Below are 6,000 nucleotides of genomic sequence, written 5' to 3'. Positions count from 1 at the left end.
CCACGATTCGTTTTTTGGCCGCGGTGAATAAGTTCAAAGTGCCAAGAAGAAGAAAAACAAAAATCTCGGATGTGAATCGACTCCAGGATTTTCTCGTGGTTCGGCCAGAATGATGTCTACTCCATGACCGCACTCTGATTATTCCTTCAGAATGGCGGTGTCTGATTATTCTCCCTGTCCTTGCCCCTCATGATATCCATGATTTATACTGAGAGACTTTTACAATTTAGATAACATATAGAAATACAATGACTACATAATGGGGGACAAACTGCCCTTATCGTTTACATAAAACCTAGAGTGAGATCTTCATTACGAGGAGCATGGGCTGTTGCAGGTAAAGTAACTGGACCCTACTTCTGACTTCTTAGCAGCTTTGCCACTTATGCGAGCTGGGGGTTTTGGGCTAGCGACCTGGGAAGTTCAGCGAACTGAAGGACATTGTCGGGAGCTCGTTAGCTGATCAATGGGAGCTTCTTGAGAGCTCGCCAGATGCTCGCTTTATGAGTTTTGGATCCCGAAGGTCGCTGGGCTTTCTTTGGCGAGGTCATCTGGGCTTTCTCGGCTTTGGGTGATTGGGCCGGTCTATCGGGCCGAGTCTAGCCCATGTGGAGTGATACAGAAAATACACATAACATAAGCCCCCTAGCTCGTGGTGCACCGGGTGTGGATACACCGGGGGGGATGGTGTGGATGCACCGGGATGTCCCACATCGGTTGCCCAGAGGGCAACCACTGAGGGGCTCATAAGTGCGGTAGACCTCCTAGTCGTTGAATGGCGATAGCTGAGAGCTAACCCACAGCTGTGGGCCCCACGATATCTGTAACACCCCAAGAGAGCCCAGAGGAGGGTAGTATATATCGAGAATAAGTAAGGAAGGAAACAATACTAGCTGGATACCTTTTGGGCTGAATGTAGGCAAAGAACTCCCAAGTTAAGTGTGTTTGACCTGGGGTAATCCAAGGATGGATGACCCTCCTAGGAAGTTCGCATAGGCCCATCAGGGTAAGTTGTCCCGGACCTTCCTATCACTCGATGCGGGGTGTTACAAAAATGTGTGTCAATATTTGGCGCCGTCTGCGAGAAACCCCATAATGGTCCCTATAACCCTGGATAAGGGAGGGGCCGATAGAGCCCCACCACACCTACCGGGGGGGATGGTGTGGATGCACCGGGTATGTCTCACATTGGTTGCCTAGAGGGCAACCATTGAGGGGCTCATAAGTGCAGTGGGCCTCCTAGTCGTCGAATGGCGATAGCTGAGAGCTAACCCGCAGCTGTGGGCCCCACAATGATGACACGATATCTATAACACCCCAAGAGAGCTCGAAGAAGGGTAGTATATATCGAGAATAAGTAAGGAAGGAAACAACATCAGCTGGATACCTTTTGGGCTGAATGTAGGCAAATAACTCCCAAGTTAAGCGTGTTTGACCTAGGGTAATCCAAAGATGAATGACCCCCTTGGGAAGTTCGCGTAGGCCCATCAGGGTAAGTTGTCCTGGACCTTCCTATTGCTCGATGCGGGGTGTTACAAAAATGTGTGTCAACAGAAAACATAGCACGAGATATTCCCAACCAAGCTCGGATATGGCTCCATATTGTAGAGCTCATTGAGCATTGAAAGAAAATATGGGCAAGAGTCTCCTCTGTTGCACTGCAAGTGGACAATAACGATCAATATCTATAAAATGAAGCTTGTCCCTCGTTCGAATCTTCATCTTAGCACAAAGCCACAAGATAAACGCCTGTTTAGGGACAAGGCAGGGGTTCTAAACATTGGAAGCCCATATCATCCTTTGCCCATTTGGCTGAAAAAAATCATACACTGCATTAGAGCATAAAATGTTACCTTTAGCCCAGCCGAATAACATAATAGAAGCATTAGCCAAAGAACCCCCAGCATTGTAGATGGCATCTCTAATGCCCAACAACTTCTTAAAAAAAAGGGGAATCATCATTCTTTACCCCTCTCGCCCATATGGAAGTAGAACCAAGGTACATATGATGGATCTATTTCACCCACATAAAGTTTTTGTTGCAATGAATATTCTAGAGAACTTTAGACAAAAGGTTGGAGTTCCAACTCTTGAGATTCTTAAGGCCCAAACCCTTTTCTCTTTTCGTCAGGCAAACATCTCTCCAGGAAACCAAAACAGACTTGGAATTCTAAAGAAAAATCTTGCACATACGATAGATACTTGGGAAATTTGCAAAAATAGGACTTTTGGTATTGAACTTTTGAAAAATATGACACTTTAAAAATCTTTGCAAAACTAGGACTTTTGAATGTGTATTTAACAAAAATACCCCCACTTTTCAGTTAGCTCTTTCCTTGTTTTTCCTCTTCAATGGCGCTTCTTCCTCGCTAATTAATTTGCTAAGAAGATTTTCAAAGTTCGCCACACATAGCAACTGTACGTCTTGCTTTCTCCACTTAAGCTGTTATTCTATTATATTTCTTTTATTATTTTTCAATGGCATTTTTTCTTCCTCGTTGATTAATTTGTTGAGAATATTTCCAAAGTTTACCACACACAGTAACTGTGCATCTTACTTTCTTCACTTAAGCTGCCATTTTATTCTTTTTTTTTTTATTCTTTTTCAATGGCGCTTCTTCTTCCTCACTGATTAATTTACTAAAAAAAAATTCAAAGTCCGCCACACACAACGACTGACTATGCATCTTGCTTTCTCCGCCTAAGCTGCTATTCTATTCTATTTTTTTAATTTTTCACATTTTGCAAGTTCTCCATCAAACAAGCACAAATGTTATCCAAATATATCAGTTTTAGATATCGATTATAGATATTTGATGTAGATATTGGTTCAACTATTTCGATTATTGATAGATATCGGTTTTAGATTTCTGTTGTAGAATACAGTTGTCCAAATATATTGGTTATAGATATAGATTGTAGTAGATATCGGTTGATTAAATATATCTCAATAATAACAAAAATTGTATAGAAACATGAAATGGTTTCTATTATAAAGTTGGAGTGTCCCATAAAAGTGAAGAACAAGTTGTAGAAAATTAATATCTACATCAGATATCTATCAATAACCGATATCTATCAATAATCGATATCGTTGAATTGATATCTACATCAGATATCTACGATAACTGTATTCTACGACAGAAATCTATAATCGATTTCTACTAATAACCAATATCGTTGAACTAATATTTATATCAGATATCTATGACAACCATATTCTACAAAGGAAATCTACAACCGATATCTATCAATAACCGATATCGTTGAACTGATATATACATTAGATATCTATCAATAATCGATATTGTTAAACCGATATCTACATCTGATATCTACAACCGATATCTAAAACTGATATCTTTGGATAACCTTTGTGCTTGTTTGATGGAGAACTTGCAGAAGGTGAAGAAATAAAAAAAAAAAAAAGAGAGAGAATAGAATAGTAACATAGGGGGAGAAAGCAAGATGCACAGCTGCTGTGTGTGGCAGACTTTGAATTTTTTTTTCAGTTAATTAATCAGCGAGAAAAAAGAAGTGCCATTGAAAAAGAATAAAAAAATAAAATAAAATAGCAGCTTAGGTGGAGAAAGCAAGACGCATAGTCGTTGTGTGTGGCGAATTTTGAAAATCCTCTTAGCAAATTAGTCAGCAAGAAAGAAGAAACATCATTAAAAATGAAGAACAAGGAGAGAATTAACTGAAAAGCTGGAGTATTTTTGTCAAATACACATTCAAAAAGTCCTAATTTTGTAAAGATTTTCAAAGTGTCCTATTTTTCAAAAGTTCAGTACCGAAAGTCCTATTTTTGCAAATTTTCCTAGATATTTTCAATAATATAGTAGCCGGTGTAACACCCCGCTTTTCTCTTACTGAGCATGTCACTATGCTGGGCCCAAAATATACATAAATTATTTTTTTCTTTCTTTCTCAGTACATAACTTAAACCTTAAGTACCGAATTCCAAACAAAACCCCCAGCAAATCATTCACAATGCGAAAGCGATAATCGAAACCTGATATGGTACATACTTGAATTCACCTTATATTATATCATAAAGAATCCGTACCATATATTACATCATAATCTCAAATATAAAATACATGGAGATTCCATAACCGTTCTAACAAGTCTAATCATCAATAAAGCATAAGGTAGAACGTATCCGAATCAGCTCGTTGAATCTATCGGCCACGCCATTACGTGTCGTCTCATGTCAACCTACTCTTTGCCTGAGCTGCAAGTCTAAACTGGAACGTTGAATGTTCCAGGGGCATAACCCATTAGAAGATGAAACTTTTAGTGAGGGTCTAAAATATATATACGAATGCATGATGCATAACATGATCAACATGTGCCCTTAATATAAGTTCCCAGGCCCACTAGCCCGACACGAAATCCTAAGCAAATCTCGAACCTCTACAGGATAAGCCTAACATTATTCCATCATTGCCCTAGGAGAATTACGACTACACTCTGGGGGTGACATCCTATTTCCATGCACAAACATCAATATGAAAATAACATCATGACATGCAATTATCACGACTTTCCATGCAATATGACAAAATGAATATTGCATTCATAACAACATGCATATATAAAAAACATATCATAAATATAAGTTCTTGTGAGAAAATCACTCACAAAACCATAGTTAGGATAGGAAAACTCACATTTTCCCAAAGATCAAGACACCTCAAAAAGTGCGCATCGCCTCGATATACATGCCCAAACTCGATTCTCATGCCAACTCTCAAAAGTTGCACCAATCACATAATCTCGATCACCTCAATCATCAAAATGATATTTAATCACTAAATATCCTCAATATTCCATTTTTCCTTCATTTTCTCTCATTTTTCCTTTCCAAAAATCCCAATAAATACCTCGAGACTATTTTCTCAAATCTAATTTCATAACAATTCATTATAGGCTATGAACTTCAAGGGAAAAATACTGGACTTACCCAGATGTTGCCTTTTCATGCAAAACGAGTCTCTTTGGTGCTAAAATCGAGACATCGGGAAACCCAAACCCAAATCTTTTTGCACGAACCTCTGTAAAACATTTTTCTCAATTTTCTAACATTTTCCCAAATTTTTTTGGCCCATCCACACGCTCGCACGTGCCTAGGGTGAGTGGTGGCGCGTGGAGACCCACGGGTGACCGGCACGCGCCGATCGTCTTCTCCGGTGACGGCGACGCCGGAAAATCTTGAAACCGATGCCATTTGAACCTTCTCTTCAAGTCGATCATCATGGTCAAGTTTCAGCCTAAAAGGAGCTTGAGAAGCCTTCCGATTAGTTGGCTAAAGCATCGTCCAGATCGCCCGCCTCTAAACTCCAGCAAAGCTCGAATCGCCACCAAATCGCAACCAAAATGCATCAAACTCTCCAGAAATGATCTACATCTCATGGGATTCAAAAGCCCCTTATTTTGGAACTCCAATTTGTTCAATTTCGGCCTTAATTTGAAGCTTTTTCTTCCCCCATTTTTAGCCATCGCGAAACCCCTATTTATAGGCATTTTCAGACTTCCAAATGCATGAGATCGGCCAACCCATTGCCTTAGGAGCATATACCTACCCTAGATCGACCTAAAAGCCTCAACACGTGATCGAAAAAGCGAGTTGTAGGTGTTTCATCGCGCAACCACTTTCGATTGCTTTTTCTTATTTTTTCGGCCACCATGATGGCTGTTGTCAGGCAAGGTCTTTACAAAAGATGCTCCCCCGACCAAGCCTAGTGCAACCCTATGGCCAAAATTGGCCATGTGCGACCGACCATGTGCTTGTTATTGGCCAAACTTTGAAAATTTGCATTTTGGCCCCTCAACTTTTGGCCTTTCTCATTTTGGCCATTTTCACTTAACCCCTCTACTTTCCATTATTGCCACTAGGCCCTCAAGTCCTAAAACATCCATTTGACCCTAAAGATTCCAAAAAAACCATGGTTTCGCCCTCCCTCTGGCAATTTTAGAAAACTGCACTTAGGCCCG

Source organism: Diospyros lotus, chromosome 4 (assembly GCF_014633365.1).
Source record: "Diospyros lotus cultivar Yz01 chromosome 4, ASM1463336v1, whole genome shotgun sequence".
Taxonomy (NCBI): domain Eukaryota; kingdom Viridiplantae; phylum Streptophyta; class Magnoliopsida; order Ericales; family Ebenaceae; genus Diospyros; species Diospyros lotus.
This window is presented reverse-complemented; position numbering follows the sequence as displayed.